This window comes from Protopterus annectens, chromosome 9.part0 (assembly GCF_019279795.1).
Source record: "Protopterus annectens isolate FY-2018-M chromosome 9.part0, PAN1.0, whole genome shotgun sequence".
NCBI lineage: Eukaryota > Metazoa > Chordata > Ceratodontiformes > Protopteridae > Protopterus > Protopterus annectens.
In genome coordinates this window covers 1084631583-1084650391 of record NC_056743.1, presented here as the reverse complement: position 1 = coordinate 1084650391, position 18809 = coordinate 1084631583, and the positions used below count along the sequence as shown (strand labels likewise).

At 39.7% G+C, this 18809-nt stretch overlaps 1 protein-coding gene across 2 annotated transcripts in view; it reads left to right on the top strand.

Moving 5' to 3' along the window:
• MAP3K12 (mitogen-activated protein kinase kinase kinase 12) overlaps positions 1–18809 on the top strand; it is a 1100073-nt gene that overhangs the window by 415565 nt on the left and 665699 nt on the right. The gene's annotated exons all lie outside the window — the stretch shown is intronic.

Below are 18809 nucleotides of genomic sequence, written 5' to 3'. Positions count from 1 at the left end.
TTATCACTAATATGACTCGCCAGGTACTACAAGAATTACTGTCAGACCATATTTGACAGGCTAATAAAATACATGTATTAAATGCCTTAGCATTAAACAATCATGTTATAATATACTTTATGGCTGCTATTAATGTTCTTTTTCTTAACAGAAATGCTCCAAATAAACCATGTGTTGTGGCACAGTACAAAACTTGGAAGGGAGGAGGGCGAGTCCTGTTTTGGGACTACTAACTGAAGGTCTTTTTTAATTTTTATTACCATGTTTAACCTTACTGAGCAGTTCCTGCTTGTGAAGTTATCGTACAGTTACCGACTATGTGTAATACCATCTGAAACGTTATCTGAGCAACACTGACTTTATCATCTAACCCAGCAAGTTCCTTTTGAGTGCATGGCAGAATGTCGAGATTTATGCCTGATATTCTTCCTCTTTTCCTCCTAAAATGTGTTGTTTCCTCCTAAATGTTGCACTTACTATGGAAGTCACAACATTTCTAACGAGGCCTGAACTAAATCCAAGTCAGAAGACATCTTACTGCACAATCGCTGAACAGTGGCAGATGTTTAACAAGCCAGTGCTTGTCCTTCTGAGTATCCCCCTCACTTTGGATAAAGAAACATACAGTCAACCTCGAAAATTCGCTTCATGTTATAAAACCGCTGTAGAAATCCGTGGATGGTGGGAGAACAAAGGCAAAAGTGAAACCATGACAGGACTTTTAAATAACCAGTGCTGACCTTCCAGAAAATGAATAGCACTCCAACAAGGAAAAGAACATTAGCAGCGGCCGAAAAAGTGTTGCCCTGTTAACGGAAAAGTACTGAGATTTTATTGTAGCAGGATGACAGTTTTGACTTTAGGGAGGATTGAAGATTAGTGAGGAGACGGGCTCCATACAAGAGGGAGGGAATGAGGTAGGTAGTAGAGAAGATATGCTTGGTTGTGGGAGAAAGGATACGGCTGTGACGTTTATTTCTTGACCCTGTTGATAGCCATTTTCAACTCTGTTTGTTGATCTAACTAAATATTTGGCCTCTGTGAAAGGAACGCTAGCAGCCAGACCCCTCTCCAAGACCTGTACTGTCTTAACATCTCCTTTCCCATACTGCCTACCTTACTCTTCACAACTAGTTAATTTTCTGCCCTTAGTCACTTGTTGCAATACCACCACAGATCACTAGGTGGCAGTCTAACCAGGCCTCAACCTTTGCCCTCTTTTCACTCTTACTAGTTTAACTTCTTGCTATATTTCTTTCCTACGTTCTCCTGCCTGGTGTGGTTGTCCAGATATTCTGTAACTGCTAACTCTATGCTCCTACCTGTTCTCATACCATCTTTTACCCTCTAACTAGTAAACAACATATCTTCCCCTTCCATACTTCTGTCTTGAACTTTACCTGCTCCACCTGAAGCTACTTACCTTCCCTAATTGGGCTGCTCTTCTCACTGATTGTCTCCTTCACTACTTGCTCTGTCCTGCTCCGTTCGCCCTTCGGGCTCACTCCGCTCCCCTCCATACCCCCAATTTCCACCCACCCCCAGTGCTGTTACACTTATACCTAACAAGTCACACCCACGTTACTTACCTATCCAATCAGTCTCAACATATAATTCTCAACTCCTCCCCTACCTCCTCTTCTCTACTCCACCTCTTTATCTAACACCACTCCTCCTGACTTCTCTCCTTAGCTTACTCCTTACTCACCTCTACACATAATCAGTAACTATAATCACTTCTTTTACAGCTATTTAGTTTATCTTCAACTCCCTTCTCCCTTCTTCTGACTATCTTTCTAAACCATTACATTTATCTCTCCCTACCTTTTATCTACACTTTAAGCTTCCTATCTTCTGTATATAACCTTTCTATTCCACTGCCCTAATGGCCCATTCTCTCAAACCTTCCCTGAAAAACTTTCTTGTCTCCTCTTCCTTATTTTTACTTCTATCCTTAACCTACTCACTCACTGCATATGAACACTACACTCTAAAGCACAATGTGACCTATCTACAAACACTCCCCATCACACATAGCAACATCACCTCTACTTCAGCCTATTTACTTCCCAAGTTCCATAGAAACACCCATGTTTCTTACCTCCCCAATAAGCTAACCCCACCCAAGTACTATAAATACTTAAAGATTTCATCCATTCAAACCATAAACATTCTAACAGGTGGAGATATTCATCCCAATCCTGGCCCATCCCCACCAAATACCAATCTACAGAATCCATCATTTAATAATGCTACCTCTTCTTTAATAACTCAGAACTCCCTCAGTATAGCACATCTTAATATTCGTAGCATTAACAACAAAATTAGTCAATTGCATGCTCTCCCTCAGATTTATCCATTTGATATCTTTTGCCTTACAGAAACTTGGCTAAAACCTTCTACTCATGACCTAGAAATAACCCCTCCTGGATATAATATCCTAAGATGTGACCGTACATCAAAAAAAGGTGGCGGTGTAGCTATCTTGTTCATATCTGATCTTCTGTTTTCACTCTATGATGTATCACTACCCTCAAATACCAATGCTGAGACCCTTACTGTCAAACTCCAAATGAATAGCTCTAAAGCAATCTATATAATCTGCTCTTACATCCCTCCAGGAAACAATATTAGCACCCTAGAAAACATTCTCAATAGCCTTTCTGCCCATTTACCACAGGAAACAATTGTATTAGGCGATTTTAATATAGACTGGACCTTATGTAATTCCCCCACCCCTAACACCCATATTAATCTATTTAGTTTCAATCAAATAATAAACTTCCCCACTAGGATCCACAAACCAAGTAACAAAGAAACTACTCTTGACTGGATCCTTATAAATAGTCACCCAGATACCTATAAGGTAGGATCTCTCCCTGACGACATTAGTGATCACATTTTAACCTTTATCACTAAACAAAAGAAATATAGCCCAAAAAAGAACAATTTTGTCACCTATCGTTCTAAAAACACTTCCAAGCTGAGAACTTTATTAATGAACTAAAAGCATGTAACTGGTCATCTCTAAAACTACTTAATCTAGATGAAGCAATCTCTTACTTTAATTCTACTTTCCTTCAAATTCTAAATAACCATGCTCCTTTCCGCTCCGCCAGAATCAGGACAAAAATAGCCCCCTGGCTCACAAAACAAACCAAAGAAAAAATGTTCTACGAAACAAAATATGGGCAAGATGGAGAACCTCTAAAAGCTCTGTAGATCATCTATACTTTAAACAACTAAGAAATGCTGTCAAAAAGGATATAATCTCAGATAAAAAAACTACTACTCCCACCTGCAACATTCACACTCTAATAATCCTAAAAATTCTGGTCTGGCATTAATAAACTTCTCAAACCAGGACATGCCACAACTCCTTCCCCCTGCTCTATTCCCAGTAGTAATCCTCTGCAAATAGCTAATGCCTTTAACAATTACTTCATTGAAGCTATTCAAACTTTAACTCAAACTCTAGTTCCCATGACCCCCACTCCTACACAACACACTAACAGTCCCTTTCCCTCCCTTCATTTGCAACCTGTACCAACCTCCTTTGTCTGCAAACTCCTTCAAAACTCAAACCCTGCACTCCCTCGGCTGATTGCCTCCCAGCAGAATACCTTCAAATTGCAGCCAAAGCCATAGCATACCCTGTTTCTATCCTGATAAACAGATCCATCTCTGAAGCCTACATCCCCTCTATATGGAAATTCTCTCATATAATCCCTTTGCACAAAGGAGGTAAATGTACTGAAATCTCCAACTACCGTCCTATTGCTCTACTATCCCCACTAGCCAAAATTATGGAAAAATGTATTCACCATCGGCTACTTCAGCACCTTCTCCAAAACAACTTGCTTGCTAACTGCCAACACGGATTTAGGTCCTTTCATAGCACTACTTCTGCCCTTTTAACTTTTACTGATTGCATAAGTAGGAATCGTAACAATAACTGTCTCTCAGCTGCTCTATTTATTGATCTTTCCAAAGCCTTTGATATGGTCAATCACAACCTACTTATTAATGTGCTAAAAGCCCAATCTCTTGACCCACAAGCAATCCTTTGGTTCATATCTTATCTGGAAAATAGACAACAAGCAGTACTCTGGGACAATAATCTATCCACACACCTCCCAGTGAGCACTGGAGTTCCTCAAGGTTCTATCCTAGGCCCTCTTCTTTTCTCCATCTTTATTAATGGTCTCCATACTGTTTTTCTACAATCCACCTGTATACAATACTCTGACTCTACTCTTATCTGTACTGCCAAGTCTTCTTCCTCTCTCCACACCCTTACACAAAATGTATTTAACACAGTTGAAAAATGGTTCACCCAACGCTGCCTTATTCTTAACCCCAAGGAAACTAAGCTACTACTCTTTACTCCCACCATAAAATCTCCTCAGTTCCACTTCACTATTACCTCTGACAATGGAACCTGCATTTCCCCTGATTCTACTGCTCAACTACTTGGTATAACTGTTGACCATAACCTCAGCTTCAATGCCCATGTTAATAATATTATAAAAACTGTTAATAAAAAATTAGGCTCCCTGTATAGAATAAAACCCTTCCTTACACCACTAGCTAAGAAATCCATTGCCCAGACTCATCTTACTTCCACCCTATTCTATGCATCTGCCATTTACACCAATCTATCAAAGCATAATCTCACCAAACTTGAAACTAGCTACAGTAACATAACCAGATTTGCCACTGGCTCTCCGTACAGAACCCATCACTGCCTCAACCTTAAACAACTCAAATGGTTAGAACTACAAAATCAACTACAATACAATCAACCTGTGATTGCACAAAAAATCCTGCACCATCCTACTAATACTCCCATCCTCACTAATCTGATCTCCCCTTATAAAAATCTTTCAACACTACGCTCAGCTAATAAGCTACTTATTGCCAGCAACCCTTCTAATAACAAAGCAGTGATTCCTCTTCTCCAATGTTGTGGGTAGAATCTGGAACAAACTTCCTGATACACTCACCTCACTCTCATCCTCTCTAATCTTTAAAAACACCTTAGAGACCACCTTAAAATACATTGGCTTTGCCCCTGCTCAAAGCCTGATTGAATCTACTTTTCTTCTCTCCCCTCCCCTGTTTCTTTTTCTCCTGCTTCCTTAACAATTACCCCCATATCTTATGAACAACACTACTAAATAGTTTTGCTAATGTTCTAATGCTTTAGATTTTGATTGACTTCACATGAACCCTACTAAAGCATTAAGACTTGTTTATTTCTTACTTCTACTCTAATGAAACCTTACATTGTTCACAATTTATTAATTTTTTTATGTCTTATTATGTAATATGAAACTAGTCATTTTTAGAATATTTTGAATGTATTAATTCACTCATGTTGGAGCTTTTCTCCTCGGGCCTCTACTGAAAAGGGATATGTATCCAGCTAGACTAGCCCGGTCAACAAATGTAAATAAAAAAAAATATATAGCATTCCTAGCTTTTGGTGGGTTTTCTTAATATTAGTTTGTGGATGAATATCAAACTTTAATTGTTCATCAATAAGGACACTTAGCTTTGTATGGGGGACTATTTCGATGGGGGTCATGTTTTGGCTGACTATAGAGAAGGAGTTCTTGTCTATTTTGGAGTATTTAGATTGGGTAAATGTCATGATTTTGGATTTAGATGCATTGAGAGCTAGGTGTTCAACATTCAAGACCTGGTGTAAGAGAAGGCATCTTAAGTTAATTTCATGAGTTTGAGGTGAGATTCGGCAGCGCAGATAATGGTAGAGTCATCGGCGTATTGGACTAGTTTAGCATTTGGCATACACTAATGAAAGTTATTAATGAAGATGTTAAATAGTAAGGGACCTAGTATAGAACCTTGTGGAATGCCTGTCAGAGTATGAAGGAAGGAAGAGGTGCAGTTTTTTCACTTGACAGCTTGTTGTCTATCAGAGAGGTAGCTAGAAACCAGTTGATGGAAGAGGAGGAAAGATTGAGATGAGAGAGCTTGGACAAGAGAAGGTTATGCAAAACAGTAACAAAGGCCTTAGATAAGTCTAGAAGAAGGGTAGATAGAATATTGGCAGAGTCATGAGCATGGTTGATGATTTTGAGGAGGGAAAGAAGGGCAGTAGTGGTGCTGTGTCCAGGTCTAAATCCATGCTGTGTGGGGGTCAGTAGTTGATTGTCTAAGAGGTTGGGTAAGAGTTGCAGGTGAATACACTTTTCTAGAATTTTAGGGATGAGGACAGGATGGCTATTGGATGGAAATTGGAGATATCAGTGTTGTTACCCCCTTTGTGAAGGGGAATGATGAAGGCTTTTTTCCAGAGGAGGGGTACAAAGGATTCTTGGATGGAACGCTTTATTAGGAGGCAGATGGGAAGAGCTATGCCATCAGCAGCTAGCTTGAGGAAGTAAGATGGGAGGTTATCTGGGGCATTTGAGCATGGTTTTGATTTTTGTAGGAGTTTTTTTTATGGTAGTGCTAAGAATAGGTTTGATTGTAAAGGGGGGGTTGAGTAGCATTGATGTCAGAGAGGGTAGAGTTAATGGTGTGGGATGAGGTCAGAGCTGATACATTGTTAGGGAAAGATGTGGAGAGCTTAGCTACTGAGTCTATGAAGAAGGAGTTAAATTAGGTGGCTAAGGAAAGATCAGAAAAGTTAGGATCTGGACAGGGGTTGTCTTTTTTGCGAGGACAGATGAGGGTAGAGATGCTGTTTTAGAACTTTTTGGGGTTTGTTTTATGGTTGTTTTAAAGTTTGAAGTAGTAGGATTTTCCGTCAGCAGCAATGTGTTTTTTACTTTATTATAAAGTTGCTTGTATTCGGTCAGGGAATTGGGTGTTTTATATTTTTGGTAATGTTTCCATGATTTATCTCGGAGATGCATGAGGGTTATAGTTTTTTTGGTTAGCCAAGGGACAGTTTTGGATTTAACCTTTTTAGTTCTGGGGGAGCAAAGCAGTTTAGTAGGTTAATGAATGAAGTATTGAAGTAAGTAACAGCGTTGCCCAGAGGAAGGGTTTTTAGAGGGTACCATTTCATATATTTTAAAGAGTCAGAGAAGATTTGAGGGTTGAAATATTTCAGGGTACTGGTTGAGATTTAGTCATGGTGTAGATGGAGGGAGGAAGGTGAATGACGTGCAAAGGCAGGAAGATGATCACTAATTGAGTCGGGTAGCATTCCACTATCAGAGATAATGTTGGGGTGGGAAACTAATATCCAGCCCAAAATGCTCCCTGAAGTGTTACCATTACAAGGTCTGGTAGGAGAGTTGATTAGTTGGATGAAGTTATATAGGTTTATATTCTGAGAGGTTGTAGGTGAGTGTATAGAAGACCAGTTTATGTTAACATCACCTAGGAGTATTGTTTCATTTCTTATGTTAGAAGAGAACCAAGAGAAGATATCTTCCAGAATGAGGATATTATTACCTGGAGGGATATATAGGGCAGCTATGCAATTGTTTTTGTGGTTGTTAATCTTTAGGAGGGCCAGGGTTAGCTCAGCAGTAGCGAATTGGGGTATAAGTTTAGAATAGGGTGTCACTGTTAGGGAAGAGGAGAAAAGTAGGGCTACTCCACCACCTTTCTTTTGGGTTCTGTCATTTCTTATGATTCTATAGAGTGGTGATTTCGGATTCTTTTATATGAGGTTTCAGCCATATTTCAGAGATAGAAAGAATGTCAGTATGGTTGTGGGAGAGCCAGGCACGAAAGTTTGGTAGTTTATTGCATAAAACCAAACAAATACGTGGAACCAAAAAGTACCCAGACTAGTAAAAAAACAATCCAACAACGGCAGCTGAGGTCGACTAGAAGTTTTAATGAAAATTGATTTAATAAAATAACAAACTGACAAAGATGAGCGCTTTCGTCTCTTCAAAGAGACTTTATTAGATAACCATGTACACAAGCACATCCATTTAAATACCCTTAACAATTAGTTTAATCAACATTAATTGACAATCAATATTTAACCCTTAAACCACTAAAATCCTACCATAATACAAGAAAACACTGTATATTAAACTACAATTTCATCAAAACATTCTGTGTAAAAAAAAAACCTTGAACTTAAAAAATCAAGCCAACATAAAATGCCAGATTTCATAGTTAATTAAAATATCATTCTAAAATCCCACACCACAGCTGCTCTCTCCTTTAATATGAGCTTGAGAGATACATGCACATTGAGCCAAGGGGGGGGGGGGGTATAGCTCTTAGTCTCAGCTGCCATTTTATTTCTTTCTTAAATAAAGTAAGCATCCAATCACCTCTAGTAAGGTTAGGTGTCAAAATATCAATAATTCCAAACCTAAATTTAGTGAAATTAACATACACCCTAGAATGTTTAAAAAGAGCATTAGTCTCCACATTTCCACTAATTTCATATAAGTGCTTGTAAATCCTAGTTTTTAAAGCTCTCTCCATCTTGCCAATATAGAAGGCAAGGCACCCTTCACATTTGACTAAATTTATTAATTTTTTAGAACAGCTGCCATTTCTAAGTTCCACCTTGCTACCTAATTCGTTTTCCAAAACCATAAATTCACCCCTTTGAATAAAGGGGCATTGTTTACATCTGCCACATGGTACTGTACCTCTTTTCCGGCCAGTAGCATGCAACCCTTTTACTTCAAAAATCTGTTTAAAATTGTTACCTGTTTTAAAGATAAAGAAGGGTGTTAGACATACTACTTCATGCACATCATTGTTCTTTCAAAAAATGCACCACTTTTTCTTAATGTCTTGAATACATTTAGCGTATTGGTTAAATTCCAGAACTAAGGCTTTCTCGTATCTCGCTTCACCATGGTGAAGCAACTTAGGTTTGTCTTGTCCTATCCCTAAGAGTGGCCTAAATTTGGTATCCCAACCCTGATAAACTTCATTAATGATGTCAGTCGCAACCTTTTTGGGGTAACCTCTGTCTAAAAACATCTCTTTAACTTTAGCCAATTCCACCCCAGCATCAGTATTATGCCCTCTAACCAGGTTTTTCTTTTGTGCAGGTGGGTGGTTACTTGAAAAATGTAAGTAACTATTGCAAAGTGTTTCCTTTTTAAAAACTTTGGGCATTAATTGTAGCAAAAAGGAGAGATTTGTGGGGAGAGGGTGAAGGTGGCAAGTGTGAGTTAGTAAGCTGATTGGCTGAGGGTCCAGGGTTAGGATGTATGTCACCAGAAAGGATGCTAGAGATTAGTTGAAGGAGGAGGGAGGAAAGATGTTTAGCTTCCTTAGAGTAGGAGTTGAGGACAAGGATGCAAGAAAGGTCTGGATTGTGAGGGATGGGGACTGTATTAGAGATGTCAGGAATGTGATCTACAGGTAGGTGGGGACTGTTCTGATAGGCTGATTTTGGAGTGGCAATGGTTATGGGGATATTAGTGTAGAGGTGCCCGGAGTGGGCAGAGCCGAGAAGAAGGAATGAGGAGGAGAAGCCAGAAAACAATCAGTGACACAGTCACTATCAAGCTCACAGAGCTACTGGCAAGCTCGGAGGTATGTGTATCGCTAAGTTTAATTGTAGTCCGAACTCTGCGAGGTAATGATTACTTGTAACAACAAATCTACAAAAAAGCACTATGAAAAGACTGAAACCCCTAGAGCTGCAGAAATATTGTGAGTTATTAGTATGTTGTTGTGTCTTTCGGCTTTTCCTGGTTAGGGGACGCCACAGCGGAACTCCGGTCCGCTAATGATTGGCAGTTGATTTTTACGTGCCGAGTTGACAGCCCTGACGCACAACCTTCAACGAAGGTATGCCCATTCACGGATGTCTCCCCAGAAGATGCTCTAGCTGATAATCGAACGGGACAATGTCTTGCTGTGAGGCGACAACGCTACCACAGCACCACCACCACCGCGGATTGAGTTATTAGTATAGAGAGTGTATTTATACTGCCACCTAGTGGTATTGTTGTATAATATAAAAAATTTAAACTTTCTATAAGGGGGGAGGGAGTTAGGGAATAAGACCGCAGTAGACTGCTAGTGTGCATGCCGTGGGTAGCCAAAACAAGCACCTTGATTAAAAGACCTTTAGATAAAAAATAGTTCACATACATGCTGATGGAGAAAATTAGTTTGGCTGTCCATGGGTTTCTTCCTTTGGGAGTTAAGTTTGCCTGACCATTTTAATGAAGGTTGGGGCCGCACCCAAATTGAATAGACCCACACGAGCTGAAAAAAAGAGATTGAAGTAGTTTAATGTGCAGTCATAGAGCAGCTGAGTGGAAAAATAATAGGACAGGGAAGGGAAATAGGTGTCGTTCCATATAAGATCCAACTACAGGTAGCATATACTGTTCAAAGAAGGCAATATCATAGTTTGGAAAGGTGATATGGGAACAGTTTAAATAAGATAAAAAGCAATGGATAGAGAGCAGCACAGTCATATAATATTCATACAGGCACTGGTAGGAGACACATATACAAGTTACACTATGAGAAGTAGCAACAGCGGGAGCTTAATCACATTAAAACCTGTTCTTTTATGACTTAAGGAATATATTTGTTCTTTGTATAGTTAGCCATTTGTATCACTAAGGCAAAAAGAATTTCATTAGATATCTATCTTAATGCAGCTTTCTGCTTCAGCAAATACTTGTGAAGCTAGCTAGACAACATTGATGTCATCAGTGTTCAAAAAGCATCAGTAACAATCTTTGGTCACTAGCAAAGTAAGATAAGTAGACTGGAAAGTCTCAGGAACAGGCTTCTTTCTTCATGGAAGGGGAATGGGAATGCTGTGCCCCACAGTTAAACTGTACTGTTAGAGACAAGCTAGGAATGGGAATGCTGTGTCCCACAGTTAAACCACATACCATTGGAGACCAGCTAGGAATGGGCATGCTGTACCCCACAGTTAAACTGTACCATTGGAGACGATCTAGGAGTGGGAGTGATGTGCCCACAGTTAAACTGTACCATTGGAGACAAGCTAGGAGTGGGAGTGATGTGCCCCATAGTAAAACTGTACCATTGGAGACAAGCTAGGAGTGGAGTGATGTGCCCCACAGTAAAACTGTACCATTGGAGACAAGCTAGGAATGGGAGTGGTGTGCTGCACAGTTTAACTTTACCATTGGAGACAAGCTAGGAATGGAAGTGATTTGCCCCACAGTTAAACTGTACCGTTGGAGCCCAGCTAGAAGTGGGAATGTTGTGTCCCACAGTGAAACTGTACCATTGGAGACAAGCTAGGAATGGGAATGCTGTGCCCCACAGTAAAACTGTACAATTGGAGACTAGCTAGGAATGGGAATGCTATGTCCCACAGTTAAACTGTACCAGTGGAGTCCAGCTAGGAGTGGAAATGCTGTATCCCACAGTTAAACTTTGTCACCAGAGACAAGATAGTTATATAATGGGACAATATGTCAAGGAAGACAGCCTTCAAACTCTTTCCAAATGTGGACACTGATTATTTATTGCAAGGCTGAGAAGGTGGCCATTCTCGTATGGTCTGTTTTTGGTCAAAACTCCAACACAAGGCATTTACAATTATAAAACTCATCTAATTAAAGTAGACGTTTTGTACCCAGATATTCTTACCAGCAGCATAAACATTTAACATCAGTAGACCATAATATAAGGTGACTAAAATCTCAAACAAAGAGGAAGAATTCAGAAGTATTTACCACTTGTGACAATATACTTTGACTTTCTAATAACTAAAACCCACAAAATAGTACATATGTCAGTTAAATTTATTTTGTGAGCTAAGTTGAAGCCATATATTTGGTCTTAAATGCAGTTATTCATAAAAAGTTCTGTCAGTATAAAAACACTTAATGTCATCTAACACTAAACTGTAGTCTGTAGTGCATTGACATTGGGAAGATCCCATGAAGTGATCCACTTTGGCCTGGGGGTAGAGCTACAAGTTTCGTCCTGAAGACTTACAGGTCATCTCCCACTCTAATGTCAGAAATAGGGCCCTAGGGTTGAAAAGGCCTTGGTTACAGCTGAAAGCTTTTGAGGTAAACAGTTGAGTGGTTCACACTTACTGAGAAGCAGTGATTCGTCTCCTCTATGGAGATGGGGGGCATGTGGGCATGATAGGTGTACTGATCCAAATGTAATGGCTTGAATATGAGGTCCCCAGCACAAGGTTGGACCTGTTACTAATGAGCAGTTAGCCCATTCTGTTTGTCCATCCATCCAGTCTGTTGAGCCACATTCAACTCCTAAAATAACTCCATGAGCTGCCACCACCATGTCCAGAGCTTAGTAAGCAGGTTGGAAACGGAAGAAGATTGACAGACCTTTCTTTCATATTGCCCACACATATATTGCATGCACACCTTGGGACAATTTAGAGTCACCAGTCTCTGTTATGTCTTTGTGATGTGAGTGCAAAATGAATTACCTGTTGAAACCCATGCAAGCACAGGGAGGCTATACAGACTCTGCAAAGAATGCATCCCACTTGACAACTAAATGAAGGAAATTTTGATGTGATGTGAAAATACTACTCACTGTGCCAGTATACCACTGTGTCACTCTGTGCTCAGCATGAGGCAGTTTACTTCCTTCAAGATGTGAGCATAGTCAGCTTATATATGTTAGTCATGTTCAGCAGGGAAGGGGAATTTTTTTCAGATACATTGTCTGTAACAAAGAGACCACATGCCAACAGTCTGGTAGTTAGCACAGGGGATTAAGGCTATGATCTCTTATCAAGCTGCTTCCTGTGGTCCATGACAGGTACCTTCAGCCTTCATTTGCCTTCTGTGTGGCTCTGAGCAAGTTAATTAAACAGGTAGTGCTCCTGGGCTGAGCCTGAAAAAGATTCTTGTGGATCGGTGCTCTACCCCAACTAAAAATACCAAATAATAAAAACAAATAAATATCTGTTGTTGCTCCATTGGCAAGGAACAATCTCAAAATGATAAAAATAAATAAAAAATGAAATTCAGTGGTCCTTTGACAGGGAGCAATCTGGCTTTAGGTCAGAAGAATTTCAGCATAACAAAAACTGTGTAATAAGACACATCAGAGATGTCAGGGCACTTAAAGATACTGACAACATCATTCTCTTCCTAGTCGGACTACCTTTAGCACAGTTTAAAGACACATTCCAAATTGTTGCCCTGCTATATATACACTGTGGCTGTAGATGAAGAGAAACTGTCACTCAGATGACTTTCTTCAGACCAGTAGAAGAATGCAGAATGTAGCAGAAGTTCACATATGGTTATTTGATCCCAACTGGAGATCAGTTACTGATTACTAGGCACCAGAGCACACACGACTGCAGGCAGTCTGTAAATATCATTAATGAGTAAGTTAGTAACTGCAAGGAAGTCACCCAAAACAGAACATTGAGACTTGGCAGCATCAAAAGAGGAGAATGACAGGATATACTCAGCCTTGACAAACAAGGTTCTTGTCTTCAAGCTGCTGCGCAATTATGTATGCAGTTCAGGTCAGTACTAAGCCAGTGGCTCCTCACTCAAGGGACAAGGTGGTCAACAGAAGCAAAGGGTTTCAGTAGTTTGGCAGAAAGGGCCCCTTTAGAACAGCATTTCCTGGAGTTATTCAGTGAAAGAGTACAGGTAAGGTGCCATAGCCAGGTTATAAGCCATGTTGTTCCATTTAGCAGATTCATTACTTTGCACCAGTGATTGCAATCCATTCCAGGAGACAACTAGTTATTTTTTACTACTTTGACGTAAATGGCAAGTATATTTGTGTGTGTGTGTGTGTGTGTGTGTGTGTGTGTGTGTGTGTGTGTGTGTGTGTGTGTGTGTGTGTGTGTGTGTGTGTGTGTGTGTGTGTGTGTGTGTGTGTGTGTGAAAGAGATGGAGAACGCGCGCACCTCCTGCACTCGTCTGATGTTTGTGAGAGTATGTATGCACTTGTGCACGTGTGTGTGTATGTGTGTATATGTGCACGCACATGTATGCACACATCTAGTGGCAATCTGGTCACTTCTTCAGGATTAGCCTCTATGCCTACCATCCAGTGAGTGGCAAGACAGACTGGGTTTCTGTTGACCCAGAACTGGATTCATCAGGTAATTGGAGAACAAATTACTTGATTAATTAATTAATAAGTCTTAAGGGTGTTTCTGGTCTCTCAGTGGTATAGAGGAGTTCAAATTCTGCTATTGAGAAGGGTACTTTACTTTTTGTGATTCTTTGCCTGTTGATATCAGTAAGAATATCAGGGTATGAGGCAACAATTCAGGAACTTGTAGGGGGAAGTCTGTTGTGGGATTTAGTTGTCATAACCAGCTAGTGTATTCCCTTCCAAAAACCTCTGGTGTTGTAGTTAACCTTGACTTGCTTGCTCATGTTGAATCTGGTCTTGCTCAGTCTAATTTCTCATTTGTGTTTATTATAATCAGATGCACTCATTTCTAAGTTGAAAGGTGCTGGGCATCCCATTCCCTGTCACTGATATGTATTTTGTCTTTCAGAGGTGTACTAAACCAGGCAAAAATAATTGTTATGTGTATTGCACACAGGGGATGAGCATTGCAATAAGTGTTCTAATAGTTAGATTAAGAATGTCCAAAGTCTTCTGGGAAAAGCTGCAGCCTTTTTTTATGCCTGTAACTGCCACAAGCCCCTTTCTGTCTCATACACACACACACACACACACACACACACACACACACACACACACACACACACACACACACACACGCACATACACACACACGCACATACACACACACACCCACACACAATTACATGCACATTAGGGGAAAGGCAAGTTGGCTGCTTTCTTGGACCAAGAAAAAGTGTGCATCTGATCCATGAGAAAATTGTCAACAGGATGGAAAGTGTGAATGACAAAAAGAAAGACAAAAGCAGCTTTTTAAACCAGTTTTACTAGAAGTCAGAGCTGTAACAGAAGAATGTACTATGTCAGCCATTTGGATCCAGCATGGAACTGAAGGAACATGTATTATAGAAGGTGAGATTTGTAGATGTCTTTGTTCAGCATGTGATTGTAGTAAGCAAAGGAGATGTATGTAACATTACCATAGTCTTGGACAAGGAAGAAATGTATGGAGTCTAAATTTGTAAGACATGGGCTTGAAGTGTCAGGATGAAGGAAGATTATGGGGAGAGGAAACAACCGTGCCTACCTATATCATTTACTGGTTCTTTGGGGGGAAAAAAGAAATATTTTCACCTAAAGGTGCTACCAGAAAAGGATTTTTGATGTGGGAATTGTAAGAAAGATGAAAGTGGGGTGGCTAAGTACTAGACAGATCCTAGTGGTTCCTTGGCTAAAGGGAGGATTCTATATCAGAAAACACAAAGTAAATTAAAGTACTTAAGTTTATGAAATGTCCCATTTCTACAATCAGTTTTCACCCTGCTTTGCTCCCTGAGTAATCAGGACTGGTACAGTCCATTATGATAAAGATTAAGCTAAGTGCTGAGAGAGTACTCTAACAATATCATAGCTTGTGTGTGGGATACAAAAGTTATATACATACCATAATATTAGATTTGGATGAACAGGTTCTTCCTTGGTAAAAGTAGGCCTAATGTCAGTCATTAGGCAGATAGCATCTAAAGCTTTCCAAGGCTATTGAGCATATTCCCTTTCCCATAATGTTTTGGTATGCCATGTAAAGCAGGCAGTAGATAACAGACATCACTAGACCAAGACAACCGATGAGAAGTAAGCAAACAGGCGTATTTCTGAGGATAGATGTGCTTCTCCAGACCTGTGCCCATGCTCAGTAGTGGAAGGGAGGAGCCTCGAGCTCTTCTTCCTTCAGAGCATATCTTTGATATTTTTGGCCCCAAGGGAAGACATGGGCCTGGAGCTCTTGTCCAACATATATAGTACCTTGCAAAAGTATTAGGTGATGACCACTTAGCTGATACATACATATTGTCAAAGCTGTCTTACAAAAAAGGCTTGTGAGGTAGCCACAACTGTGGAGTGTACAATATGCATACCTCTCAATCTGTTAGTACAAGAAATCTGGACATAACATAAAATAATGAGGGGGGGGGGAGAAAGGGACAAAAATCGGGCATATTTTAAATATAGCTCTTATAAAAGATAGTTGATTGAATAACAGTATTTGTGTTGATATGCATTTATTGAAGGAAATGAAGTCATGAAACTCAAATATATGTCATTATTTAAAGACTTCAGTCCTCATTTATTTATCTGAAAGCCACAAATTTTATGAGGAACAGACAAAATATGAAGCAAAGATCGGGACATTTGAGAGGTATAGCCATAGGATTAGAGGGCAAAGGTTTACTGCAGTTTTCATAACAGTATTTGCTACAATTTGCTACAGTCAGCCACTTAGCTGGAGTAATCCTGGACGCTTTGCAGCTGAGTTTTTATTGTTAGAAAATGATATGAACAACTGAGAGTCTTTCAGAAAACTTTATTTGTACATGGACAGCCATATGATGTACTAAATGTTCTCCCCTACTGGAATAATTGAGGAAACACAGGTGGATAAATTGACAGGTCCAGATTTGATTAATTGGCCACATTTGGCATAAAATAAGGGTTTTTAATCAAGGAGACTGCATCCTTATTTCATACTAAGTAAAGAGGTTGCATGGATAAGGACTTTAATTCTGAAATTATTCAGTCTTCCAAGACACGTCTTAACTCTGCTGAAGAAGCTGGCTCAAATGGTGAGAACAGGATTCTTGTGTGTGTGTGTGTGTGTTGGGGGGGGGCTCTTACAAAAATGTGTCCTTAAGAAAAGTTTAACATACTCTCAGAGAGGCTAAATGCATAGAATTTGAACCTTGATGAAAATTAGAAATCATAACAAGGTACACCTTAATAGAAGAATTGCTAAGACCTGCGTCAAAAACTTCAGATAAACAATCCAAGACTGATGGCGTAGGAGTAGCAAAAGGATTCATGTCCTTCAGTAAAGCTAAATGAAAAATCAAGTCCACTTTCTTTTTTAAACCTTCGTAGAATTAGTCTTTTGTTCAAAAGTGATAAGCCAGGCTATCCTAAAGGGATTGGCAGGGTGTTTGGCAATTAGTGGGACTGAGAAATCAAGTGGTTTGATGTAGGGAGTGGACATACAGATAGGACTTGACAAAGAGATGCGACAGTGTGGTCCTGAAGTACCAAAAGTATTGGAGAGTCTATAGCAGATGAGGCGTTAGCAAGGATAATCAGACTTCTCAAGGCCAAAACAGGGCTACAACAATTATCTTGTACTTTCTCAGCGCTTGGCTTTCTGAATGACACTTGGAAAAACAGGAAATGGGAAAAAACGTGTAGAGGATTCCTGGTAGTTATTTCTGAATGAGAGCTGGTCATTCCATGAGGAGAGTGGATTAAAGAAAAGACTTTGCTGAACTTGGCATGGGCTGGAAGAGCAAAAAGGTCACAGCAAGGCTTCCAAAAATGAAGGAACAACTTCATACTACTCATGCGCTGAAGAACCATTCGAGTGGCATCATAAGACTGAATCTGAGCTGCCGACTTGTGAATTGGCCCCCCCATGAATAAGGCTTTCTAATCAAAAGGTGATTGGTCGACTTAGCCTGTTTGGTTTATTAAGCTCTATTTGGTAACATGGTCTAGAGGATGACTTTGTATAACATTTTCTGTATTAGCAATGACAGGAAGCATACTAGTGGGCCAGTTGCCATGTGTGAAGAGTTGGTTTTAGGATGTGGTACTGTATTGCTTCCTTCCATTACTTTAGAATGGTTTCATCAGAGACAGGTTTATGAAGATTTTTTTTGAGGTTCTAGAGGTGGCAGAAGTCATGACCAAGGTCACCTAGGGTAAAGGACCATACTAGTGGGCCAGTTGCCATGTGTGAAGAGTTGGTTTTAGGATGTGGTACTGTATTGCTTCCTTCCATTACTTTAGAATGGTTTCATCAGAGACAGGTTTATGAAGATTTTTTTGAGGTTCTAGAGGTGGCAGAAGTCATGACCAAGGTCACCTAGAGTAAAGGACCAAAGCCTTCCACTTCCCTAGAGGTGAAAGTCAGAAGATTTATACTCATGTAGGATAAGTGAGAAAGTATACTTCATTAAATTATTTGCAGCATTTGTTTTAAGCATCAGCTAGCATTGGCTTCCCAAACTTCCCCTGTTCTTTTACAATGAAATTTAGCCCCCCCCCCCCACACACACACACACATCTTCCTTATAAAAGAGCTTTTGTACAGTGAGACTTAACCTGTGAAGCTGTCCCTGTACCATGTGACAACATATCCACAACAATACTTAAAATAGCAAACTGCAGTAGAATTTGAGGTAGGTAGGAACAGATATCGATTTCTTGGGGCTATTTGTAATATTTAACCTGTGCTTTCCATTGCCCCAAATATAGCTTATTTGCAGTTTTAAAATTGTATCTCATTGTGACATGATCCTTCTGAACAAAAAATCCCAATGAACTTAAGCTTTACTGGTTAAATTAGTCCCCATCATTCACAGTATAAAATAAGAAGATTGTACACATTTTCCAGTGAATAGATAAAAATGCTGCTCTTAAAAAGTAGAATTTGTAAATGCTGGCTTATGTGATGCATGTTTGGTTACTCCTTTGACTTTTGCACTCCTGTTCACAAGGCATGAATATAAGAACTATCTTGCTAAAATCATCAGTTGTGGCATCTAAGAGATAATTATCTATAGTGACCTTCGTTATTATTGTGTATATCCCTCTCAGGGATCATTTTTTACAGTTGTTCATCAGTAATACAACATAACACCTTACTTCCTTCTGAGCTGCGTGCTCATATTTCGGTGTAGTCTTAAGATAAACAACCATCAATAGGTTTCATTCAGCTAGTAGCTCACTGCCTTCCTTTCCTT